Source organism: Lactuca sativa, chromosome 3, assembly GCF_002870075.4.
Source record: "Lactuca sativa cultivar Salinas chromosome 3, Lsat_Salinas_v11, whole genome shotgun sequence".
Taxonomy (NCBI): domain Eukaryota; kingdom Viridiplantae; phylum Streptophyta; class Magnoliopsida; order Asterales; family Asteraceae; genus Lactuca; species Lactuca sativa.
The window spans coordinates 122,686,608-122,698,918 of record NC_056625.2 but is presented as its reverse complement, the minus strand read 5'-3'; positions in this window follow the sequence as shown (position 1 = coordinate 122,698,918).

The following is a 12,311-nucleotide window of genomic DNA, read 5'->3' as shown; positions in this document are numbered from 1 at the left end:
CCATTTAGCATCCTAGAACACCCCCACCATGAGTTTACGGCCATAAACTCATGGGGAGTTGGTCTTAGGGCCGTGAAATCTATAAAGAGTTTACACTTGAAGAGTAAACTCCCTATCTAGGCCATACATACCCATAGATATTACCCGGAACACCCTAGCACTTGATCAAAGTGTTTTCCGCACTTTAGGATGCGTATACGTGTTTAATTAGTATTATATTTACTAATTGTACGTAAAGATATGTCATCGTATGTTAATAGGTCACTAAGTGTGTTCAAGTATTTACTTGACACCGAGCACCCAACCGGCACCTTTGTTCGATCCACTTACAGCAGGTGAGTTCATACCCCTGAATTAACCTTTTAAATGTTTTTACATGCTTTTATGGGGGGGGGGGGAATACAAGTTAAAACATGCCAGTTATCGTATCAATCACATGTGATTGATAACCCGCATGCACAAGGATTTATTACACTATCAACTGTTTTTACCAAGTATGATACTGCAAATGGTCTTCCAAAACATCTTTACTTGTACAAAGCTTTTCTCAAATTGTTTCTCACGCTGTATGTTTTACTTTAGATCCTGTTACGACAGTATGTTAAACAAAGGATTCCTTTACCCAAAATGTTTTATCAAAGTTTCATTTAAAACTTGGTTATGAAAGGTTTCCAAAGAATCTCTAAAGGTTTTCAAACTTATTTTATAAAAGAATACCAAGTCGTGATTTTCTTAAGTATAAAGGTTTTCCAAAGTTTTCACCGAACTTTTCTTCCATGTTTTATACTCCTACTTTGTTAGATTCTACTGCCTTGTTATACTTATACTTAGTTAATGATGCTACTTAGTTAAATGCTACTACTTTGTTAACACTTTTACTTCGTGATACGCTTCTACTTCACGATACTGTCCTACTTCACGATACGTTCCTACTTCACGATACGCTTCTACTTCACGATACGCTTCTATTTCACGATACGCTTCTACTTCACGATACGCTTCTACTTCACGATACGCTCCTACTTGTGAACACTTCTACTTTGTGAAATACTACTACTTCGTTAAACATTTCAACTTCGTTTAATGCGTCTACTTAGTTAAATGTATGCCTGTGCTTGTATAAGTTATATAAATAATGTTTAAAGGACTTAGGAAGGCTAGTTCTCCCTATTTCCTTTTCTTCGTTGAGATGTGGTCTGGTGGGATCGGATATCCGTCCGAAGGTCGTTTGATCATTAGTTATATATTATGTATACAAGCATAGAAATATAGGTTTACATCGGTCAGTTCAGTTGTGAGTCTCTATCATCAGTCCAATATTTTACATCAGATCTCACTATACGAGATCCATCTTCAGGACACGGCCTTCTCCGTTGTCTAGTTGGTAACCAGAGTCTCTTGTAGGGAGAGCGGGCATTGTATAAATAGATCTATACGGGATTGACACCCCCACACCCTGACTGCTAGCTACAATCCACGGCCTACCAAGCCAAGGGGTGACAAATGTCACATTCTTTCCGACGCTTGCAGGGCGTCAAGTTCTCTAGTGTCTATCAGTATGGTTACGAGCATCTCGGGGTTACCGTATAATTCATGGCTTTAAGGTAATGGGAATTTAACACTGTATTCACTGTTTTTAGACCTTGCTAGACGTATCATTCAATTGATACTATCTGGGGTCTGTTTTCACTGTTTTTAGACCTTGCTAGACGTATCTTTCATTTGATACCATCTGGGGTCTGTGTCCCCCCTTTTGTTAGACTGAGCCAGGCGTGTCGTTCATTCGATACTCTCCTGGAGTCTATGATTTCTTTTTCCTTAGTCAGCAGTATTTCTTGCTGAGGCATATGTTATTTTCCCGAATGTTTTTACTTGTGATATCCTTCTACTTTCTTTAAAGTCAAATACTGTATTTTGGTAAGGATAATATGTTAGGGAAATTCTCTTTAAAACATCACACTGTCGAGTCTTGGTAGAAGACCGCTTTTATTTAAGAAAATATAGGATTTTCTAGAAAGGACTCTAATACACTGTTGATTGTAAACTACTACCTGTATAAAGTTATTTGAATAAAATGACACTAAATACTTATGAAATCACCAACATTTATAAAAATGATGATACTTGCTTTCAAATAACTTGTATTCTCAGGTCAGCAATAGACAGGTACATTTCAGGAGCTTTTGTCGAAGACGGTTTAGTACCAAGCTGCACCTATATTACCACTTGTATTACTTTGATGTTTCTATGTAATGTATACCATTTAAAACTATTACTATTAATTCAATGGTTGTTGTACTTTGATTACTATACTGCATATGTTGTGATACTTGACATGACGTCATCCACCCCAGAACGTTTTCGCCGTTCCGGTTTTGGGGTGTGACAGATTGGTATCAGAGCATTGTTTATAGTGAGCTAAGTATATCAATTCATTAAAGATATACAGCCTATAAATACAAAGGGATAAAACACTCTAACCAAGAATTAAACTTTAAATTATAACCGTATTTTACCAAAGTATAAGAACATCTAGAATCTAAACACTCGAACAAAAGTATCACAAGAAGAGCTAGAATAAAAGTCTTCGGATGTTGAGCATTACCATCAAACCTGGGCAGTTATGTAATCGTAAGCTGGAATAAATGTAACTTGATCAACTACATTTATTCGAGATGCGATGAACGTGTGCTTGGGAGTGATAGTGGTGTTGCAACAGGTCTGAAACGTACCAACTAGGAATGCTAGAGCCAAACATAAAGTTTAAAATACTATGGGAGTATTTTGGAATACTAAAAGACTCACATTAATCCCAGAATCATCTTCAGAAGATAAGAAACATACAAGAAATTAAAATACCATAGGGGTATTTTAGGATCCATAGATAACCTTGTGTGAAGAACTAAAAAGATCCTTATTGATATACCTACAATTCTAGAGGGTATACTCCCAAGGTTATATATAATAAGGATCCCATAGGCTAAGAATGTGTGGTTTCACTCTACTTCCTTTTCCTCGTTGGGATGTGGATATAGAGTAGTATCACATATTCGAAGGCCTATCGGATCTAAGCTATATATGATTTTGTATACCCTATGTAATCGTATCAGGACTCGATATGGATCACCTAGTGAAATGTTAATAATCTCTTAGGATTCTTTAGACATTTCCATTCTCGCACGAACCCTGTAGAAAACCCTACCCACTTCAGTGCTCGGTAGAAGAGTTGATTCAGACCTAGAAGAGGTTCATTAAGAATATTTCCAGTTCGGAAATAAATGAACTAGGTCGAGACTATTGAAACCACCAAGTGCCTATATCTTTTAGGGACATCGATGAGAAATTCGCCTAAAATTCCAAGATTTCCAGTCATCCATCATGAAGTGATGACACCTAGAGTCAGATTTGGAAGTAAGGCGGACTAGAAATTCAATATGTCTATAGGAGAAGAGAACCCTAGGTAACTACCCGAAGGAAACCAAGGCCGGTCCTAGTCAAAGATACGAGGTAGGCAGAGGGAGCCAGTACACGGAACCCGAGAAGTGTCTTTTCCTCGTGTTCGTCACGCTAATACACCCATAAAATAATACAATTTAGTGAGTTGGTGATTACACTACTCACGCTATGTGTTAGGTAAATCGCCTTTTCCCGTTGCAAGTAATACGCTTAGAACGGATCCCCACACCTCTGTTGAGGTTGTTTGGCCATCAGTCTTCATGAGCCTTTTTCTTCCCACGGTCTTCGTTCCGAACTGTTCTCAAATCTTTCCAGGCCGGAGAGTGAAACCTTTCCCAGTATAAAGGTAACTTAGTAGGAACGACTCCCATCTTATGGCTTTTTACGATACTCATACTTCTACCTTGAATACCTGGACTACATCATAGGGATGTAGGTCGACACTTAGACAACCAGTATCCGAAGCACGGGAAAAATTTATGCCTAATATAGTAAAGACAGATACGTCCAGGGTTAACCTTCGTATCTCATCAGCTTGTGTTCCTTTTCCGTGTAGGAAAAACCATGCCTCCGAAGAAGCGTAACCCATTCGCCGGCAAGAAACCAACTCTCCTATTCAATGAAGCTACGTTCCAAGCTGCAGTTTCGGCAGCCGTAGCAGCTGTCATGGCTCAACTGAATGCTAACAATGCCAATGTTAGCAAGAGCCCTATCGGAAATTCCGATCCTAGTAATGGACCGCAACAACCAACACTTGTATACCCATCCACCCAAGAACCACAACCAAACCCACTGAAGAGAAAACTCAAGATCGAGGAGGGAAGCATCTCAGCTCGAGGACCTTCCGAAGGGCAACGAGCTGAGACAGTCAATACCCCTGCCAACCCCTCCATCCCGACTTCTAGAAGACCATACCTAGGAAACCTTCCCTACTGCAGCATGTGTAGCTACCATCATCATGGTATATGTCGAGAACTCTATTGTGCTAGGTGCCACATGAAGGGGCATACTGCTCGCGTCTACATAACCCCGGTTGAGTTTATTACATCAACCACCAATGTGGCGACCCCTACAGTTTGCCACCTATGTGGTGAAATGGGACACTTTAAGAAGGACTGTCCAACCGAAGGAAACAACAAGGACACAGGAGGAGTCTAACTCTAATGCTTAGGGAGAAGCATCAAGGAACCTGGTAGATTTTGGTACGTGTCTCAATCTCATACAACTAACCGAAAACATTAAAAGGCAAATTCTAAATGTAATTACTTCCCCGTTAAGGCGAAAGTCGCAGCACTGTTATAAAATTTAAAATTTCATCAGGTAAAACTATAATAGCTAGATATATACGTTACGTCCATGTATAATTGAGATGGATAGACCTAGAGTGAGTGAAGGCCGCCACATTTCTTGTTCCTTGTTTGGTTGTGGATTTAGGGCGGAGTCGCTCAGTCAACAGTCCTCCCCACCTTAATTATACATGACTAGTATATGTTTGACGATTATAGAAATGCCTCGTGAGAATCCATTCATGAAAAGGTACTTTACTCAGAAATAATCAGGACCCTCTACAGTTCCGCGTTGACTCTATCGGTCCAAGTATCCACGACAGTGATACATGAGACGAAACCCGAGACGCCTAGAACTTGTGTGCCCGTTCGGCACATGACTCTATCGACCCTCATTCTATGTCATGTCGAAGTATGCTAACTTCGACGCCTCTATTAATCATGGTTCGACTGTAAATCCTTAGTGCTGTGTAAAAAGAACTTTCTCCATAGCCATTCGACAAATAAAGGTTCTTCCAAACCTGAACAAAATAAAAATAATAAAGACTAATGCGATCCGTTAGTCGTCACTCTTATTTCAAACCTTCTGAAGTACCCAAGAGAAGGGTACCGCCCGCTATTAACCAACCCTTCTTAGACAGATAGAAACCCAAGCGAAGGCATTGCAGGCATTCCAGAAGACGATAACCACCCGAAACAGACACTGTAGATCCCCCAGAAAGACCCTTCGCACCTCGCAATCCGGATCGTGAATCGAGAGGATAGAACTCATGGGGCTGACCACTACAACTGGGCATATGCATAAGGGTGGTATATAATTGAGATCAAAAAGATTTAAGATGTGTGCTTCTTCCCTACTCCCTGTTCCTCGTTGGGTTGTAGGTCTGGGGTGGAGTCGCACAATTGAACATCCTGCCGACCTCAATTATATACGACTTGTATACACCAAGTATTAGTGGTTAAGCCAAGTATGAGCTCTACCACAAACCTCATAGTAAAACCCTTCATCCTAACCCCTACGGGTTGAGCTACTATAATGACCACAAATTCGAAATTTGTTGTTATCCTGGTTAAGCCAACATAGTAGCTAACACCCTCAGTTGGTAAAGAAATCTGAGTCGTAAGAGTCAAGGACATTGACTACGACCATCCACTCACACTTAATTCCCAGAAATAGGCATCTTAGCGGATATCCCGTATCCCTGGAAGCTATGATATGTTAAAATTCTGAGAAGAGTGGATGAGGAGATTAAAGTTCCGAGTGATGGAACCCTATACTCACTAGATTTGACCTAGATCGAGAAAACTCAGAACCTTCGGAAGAGTAGTTGCTGAAGATGTTCGCACTACTCAGGCACTTCGTCCACCCCGTTACTGACGAGTAGTGCCGAGGACGTTCCGCCCCCTTACGTGGAATAAGTCACCTTCGCCCTATAGACGATAGACTGCATTCTCCGAAGTGAACACTAGAATGCCGAGAACCACATGATAACCTCCGCAACCAAGAATACTTGATTAAAGTTGAAAGTAGGTTTTGTTAAGCCTTATAACCCAGATCCCGAAGAGATTATAGACTTGACACCCGTCTAGGTGTTAGTCGATGGGTTATACGAGAGCACGCGCTTTCTGCAACTAGAATAAACCAACGCCTTAGAGAATAGGGCATATCTTAGAGATTCATTGGACTACTAGGTGTTCCACGAATACTATCCTGCGTAGAAATAGTAGAATCACCTCATGAGATAGTCCAACACTCGTCTGGTGAAACCCTATCTCCCCGAACCTGAGGGTTTCCGTTAGAAATATCTCAAGAATCAGAAGTGCAGGTTCATTTTGAACGAGATTGAGATAGACACTCTGCAGCAAACAGATACCCGTATACACGCAATCCATTCGATGATCTAGAAACAACCTGAAGGACTACACTTCCAGTATGAGAGGGAACGTTTGGAACTTCGGAATGGCGATCACGCCAGTGATGATCTCGCCATAGAAGTACACTATGTTCTATGTACCGAAAAACTCTACCCTTCCGAGAGTTTAGGACCATCCGAGGTTCTTTACGGAGATTGGTCCAACCCTCGTCATGACCACTACTACTTTCGGAAATTCCACAAGTTTTACCCCAAATTGATCCACTTCTTAGACTTGATAAGTGTTTGCCTGACGTCACTCTTTGTATCCCACCCATATTGATAGAAACCATTGGGAACCCTAACTTCGTAGACGAACCAGTAGGAATCGCTAACGACACGAGACGGAATCCGCATCCCGTAAGTGAAGTTTTGTTAGAACGCCAAGCAAAGGCCAGAGTTCACTTGGGAGTGCGAGAACCAGCCTAAAAGGAAGTACCTTCATCTCATTACTCAGTCATTCATACCTACTTCCTTGCCTAAACCTGAATTTCGAGACGAAATTTCCTCTAACGGGGGGATGATGTGACAACCCGACATTTATTCCGTCATATTTAACCCCTCCTTCCGTTAATAAGCCTCGTTTTATTAAACTGTTTGTTAACCTTTTGGAAGAGGTTAATTAATGTGGGACTTTTATAATGACTTGGTAAGGGTTGAAACAAATTAGAAACACTACAATATTCCCTTGAAAATTTTTAGTTTCAACCAAGTCAAAATACGACCGTTTAATCGGGTGCGACCAAAAAGCCCCGTTTAACGGCAGTATCGGGTAGATTTCCACTGAGCCCCAACTCAAACCCCTATATAAGGGTGAGTGGAGTCCAGTTGAGACTTTTTCACTCTCTCTCCTCTCTCTCTCTCTCTACAACTTATTTTCGAGCCGAAAACGTCCGTTTCGAGTCCCAAACGAGTAAGTCATCTACCCTATCTTGTTGTATAGCTTATTTAGCATGCAAATTCGAGTTTAAGACATCAAATAGGGGTAAGATTATGTGTTTACGGCCCAAGAACACTCTTGGACCGTGAACACCCTTAAATGGGGGGTTTTTAAGCCCCAAAACCCCTGAAAACTACCCCTAAGGTTTAGATATGGTTAAATGACTAATGGGATCAGACTTAGAACACCTTGAACTTAACTTTTAGGGAGTAAACTTGAGTTTACTGCCCGAGAACATGCTTGGGCCGTAAACTCCTCTTCATGGGGAGTAAACTCAAGTTCAAGTGTTAGAAATTCCCTCAAACACCTCCTATGGCCTTGGAAAATATTTAGAAGCAACCCCCATTGAAGTAAAGGCTTTAAAATTCAATTAAACCAAGGAAATAGGAGTTTACAGCCATAAACCCCCCTAGGATTGGTTCATGGGCCGTAAACTCCCAAAAGGTGGCCAAATGATGCCCTAACACCCCCAGTTGACTTGGAATAATGCTTAGAACTTTATACTCTATCATTTAAGGCTTAGATCTATGAAGGAAATGACCAAGTGAGAGTTTACGGCCGTGAACTCCTTAAATGGTCCATTTGTTGCCATAAACCCATTCATATGCCTTATTTTTGGACCTAGCCAAATTCTATGAGTGAGATAAGACCATTTAGCATCCTAGAACACCCCCACCATAAGTTTACGACCGTAAACTCATGGGGAGTTGGTCTTAAGGCCGTGAAATCTATAAATAGTTTACACTTGAAGAGTAAACTCCCTATCTAGGCCATACATACCCATAGATGTTACCCGGGACACCCCTAGCATTTGATCAAAGTGGTTTCCGCACTTTAGGATGCGTATATGTGTTTAATTAGTATTATATTTACTAATTGTATGTAAACATATGTCATCATATGTTAATAGGTCACTAAGTGTGTTCAAGTCTTTACTTGACACCGAGCACCCAACCGGCACCTTCGTTCGATCCACTTACAGTAGGTGAGTTCATACCCCTGAATTAACCTTTTAAATGTTTTTACATGCTTTTATGGGGGGGGGGGGGATACAAGTTAAAACATGCCAGTTATCATATCAATCACATGTCATTGATAACCCGCATGCATAAGGATTTATTACACTATCAACTGTTTTTACCAAGTATGATACTGCAAATGGTCTTCCAAAACATCTTTACTTGTACAAAGGTTTTCTCAAATTGTTTCAAAGGCTGTATGTTTTACTTCAGATCCTGTTACGACAATATGTTAAACAAAGGATTCCTTTACCCAAAATGTTTTATCAAAGTTTCATTCAAAACTTGTTTATGAAAGGTTTCCAAAGAATCTCTAATGGTTTTCAAACTTATTTTATAAAAGAATACCAAGTCGTGATTTTCTTAAGTATAAAGGTTTTCCAAAGTTTTCACCAAAGTTTTCTTCCATGTTTTATACTCCTACTTTGTTAGATTCTACTGCCTTGTTATACTTATACTTAGTTAATGCTCCTACTTAGTTAAATGCTACTACTTTGTTAACACTTTTACTTCGTGATACGCTTCTACTTCACGATACAGTCCTACTTCACGATACGCTCCTACTTCACGATACGCTTCTATTTCACGATACGCTCCTACTTCACGATACGCTTCTACTTCACGATACGCTTCTACTTCACGATACGCTCCTACTTGTGAACACTTCTACTTTGTGAAAAACTTCTACTTCGTTAAATGCGTCTACTTAGTTAAATGTATGTCTGTGCTTGTATAAGTTATATAAATAATTTTTAAAGGACTTAGGAAGGCTAGTTCGCCCTATTTCCTTTTCTTCGTTGAGATGTGGTCTGGTGGGATCGGATATCCGTCTGAAGGTCGTTTGATCATTAGTTATATATTATGTATACAAGCATAGACATATAGGTTTACATCGGTCAGTTCAGTTGTGAGTCTCTATCATTAGTCTAGTATTTTACATCAGATGTCACTATACGAGATGCATCTTCAGGACACGGCCTTCTCCGTTGTCTAGTTGGTAACCAGAATCTCCTGTAGGGAGAGCGGGCATTGTGTGTATATATCTATATGGGATTGACACCCCCACACCCTGACTGCTAGCTACAGTCCACAGCCTACCAAGCCAAGGGGTGACAAATGTCACATTCTTTCCGACGCTTGCAGGGCGTCAAGTTCTCTAGTGTCTATCAGTATGGTTACGAGCATCTCGGGGTTACCTTATAATTTATGGCTTTAAGGTAACGAGAATTTAACAATGTATTCACTGTTTTTAGACCTTGCTAGACGTATCATTCATTTGATACTATCTGGGGTCTGTTTTCACTGTTTTTAGACCTTGCTAGATGTATCTTTCATTTGATACCGTCTAGGGTCTATGCCCCCCCTTTTGTTAGACTGAGTCAGGCATGTCGTTCATTCGATACTCTCCTGGAGTCTATGATTTCTTTTGCCTTAGTCAGCAGTATTTCTTGCTGAGGCATAAGTTATTTTCTCGAATGTTTTTACTTGTGATATCCTTCTACTTTCTTTAAAGTCAAATACCGTATTTTGGTAAGGATAATATGTTAGGGAAATTCTCTTTAAAACATCACACTGTCGAGTCTTGGTAGAAGACTGCTTTTATTTAAGAAAATATAGGATTTTCTAGAAAGGACTCTAATACACTGTTGATTCTAAACTACTACCTGTATAAAGTTATTTGAATAAAATGACACTAAATACTTATGAAATCACCAACATTTATAAAAATGCTGATACTCGCTTTCAAATCACTTGTATTCTCAGGTCAGCAATAGACAGGTACATTTCAGGAGCTTTTGGCGAACACGGTTTAGTACCAAGCTGCACCTATATTACCACTTGTATTACTTTGATGTTTCTATGTAATGTATACCATGTAAAACTATTACTATTAATGCAATAGTTGTTGTACTTTGATTACTATACTGCATATGTTGTGATACTTGACATGACGTCATCCACCCCAGAACGTTTCTACCGTTCCGGTTTTGGGGTGTGACACGCTGTGCGTACGCCTCCCATAACCCACGCATCTAATGACACTTCGCCCAGCGTACGACGGGTTACGCCCCGCGTACGGCTTATAGGCAGCCTATAACTCAACCCAAAAGTCTAAAGGTCCAATCCAAGATGCCAATTTCAAACATAGTCCAACAATAACTTAAGAAAAATTAATTAATTAATACCTTGAAAGCCGATCGTTACACATTGATTGTACACATTTGGAATAGAAAAGTTGCTCGAATGCATAGCGAGGTCAATTCACAAGGAGTGATCATGAAGTATCGACTATAATGCTATAAAAAGTAGTGTCAAACTATCTATAGTTTTGACATGCTTTATTTGGCATAACATGGTCAAACAATGACTTGAACATGAAAGGTGTGTCGTCGATATTCAATGGCATTCTGCAGGGTAAGACGTCTGATTTTCCATATGGTATGAATGGAAATGAGAACAAGTTTGGGTGTTACCTTGGAGATAGGATATTTCAAGAGTATGTTACATTTTTTAAATAATACATATGCACAAGATGAAAATAGGAAGTTGTTCAAGTTAGTACAAAAATTTGTAACGAAGGATGTCGAATGGGCTTTTTGGTGTACTCATGAAGAAATAACACATAATAAAACACCTAATACGAGAACATGATAGACGAAAAATAAATAAGGTATTGATTGCTTGTGCCATTTATGCACAATATGGTACTCGACAACAAGGGTCGGGCTATCTGTATGTAGAACTCGAATGATGTCCTCCATCCACTCAAGCAAATACAAGTTGGTATCCCGAAATACTACACAAGAAATTTAAAATTAAAAACTCAGAAATGCACAACAATCTTCGCCAAGATTTTATGGAAATCATTTACATGAGGCAACTTGACCATAGAGATGAGGAAGTGTAGGTTTCCATTTTTTGTTTTAATGTGATTTTTAATTTTAAGATAACATTTTTTTGGTTTTTAGTTTATTAGTGCGATTTTTTATTTTTTTTATTATCCACTTAGTAATGTAATTTATGTCTAGTTTAATGAAAAAAATTATTTAGTTTAAAAAAAGTTTGTGTTTTTATTCAATGGAGATACGATGCTAGAGGTAGACGAGGTGTTATTTGATATGGGCATATCTAGTTATAAAATCTATGCATTATCTTATTACTTTATGTTGATTTTATCTCATTTAATGAACAAAATGTACTTAAATAGCTTAATATTTCAATTTCAGCAATAAAAGACATGCTCGGGTGAAAAAGGAAGAGGATTGAGTGCTTGGAAGCTTGGATCTTGGATTTTGAAGAAAGAAGGATGTTGCTGGACAGCTTGACCCCTCGTCAGTGTTTCGGCTATATCCCATGAACCGTAACTCCGATTGATGAGATTCAAAATGTTCTGAAAACTAGACACAATTTCGGACGACTTTCGTGTTTTGAGAAAATATTGATTCCAAGTAAACTCGACGAGTTTTTACCAAAAACACGACGAGTTGGTTAAAATATTCTTGATTTAAGGATATCTTGCCGTACATGCGGATTATCGAAAAAACTCGACGAGTTTTTGGTGAAAACTCGTCGAGTTGGCCCTGTTTTCAGAATTTATATATAGAAACACTTCTCTTTCGAAACCTAACTTTTGCTGGAGGCTAGCTGCGACTTTTGAAGATCAGAAGGGTTCTTGGAGCTGCTTACTACTAGACAA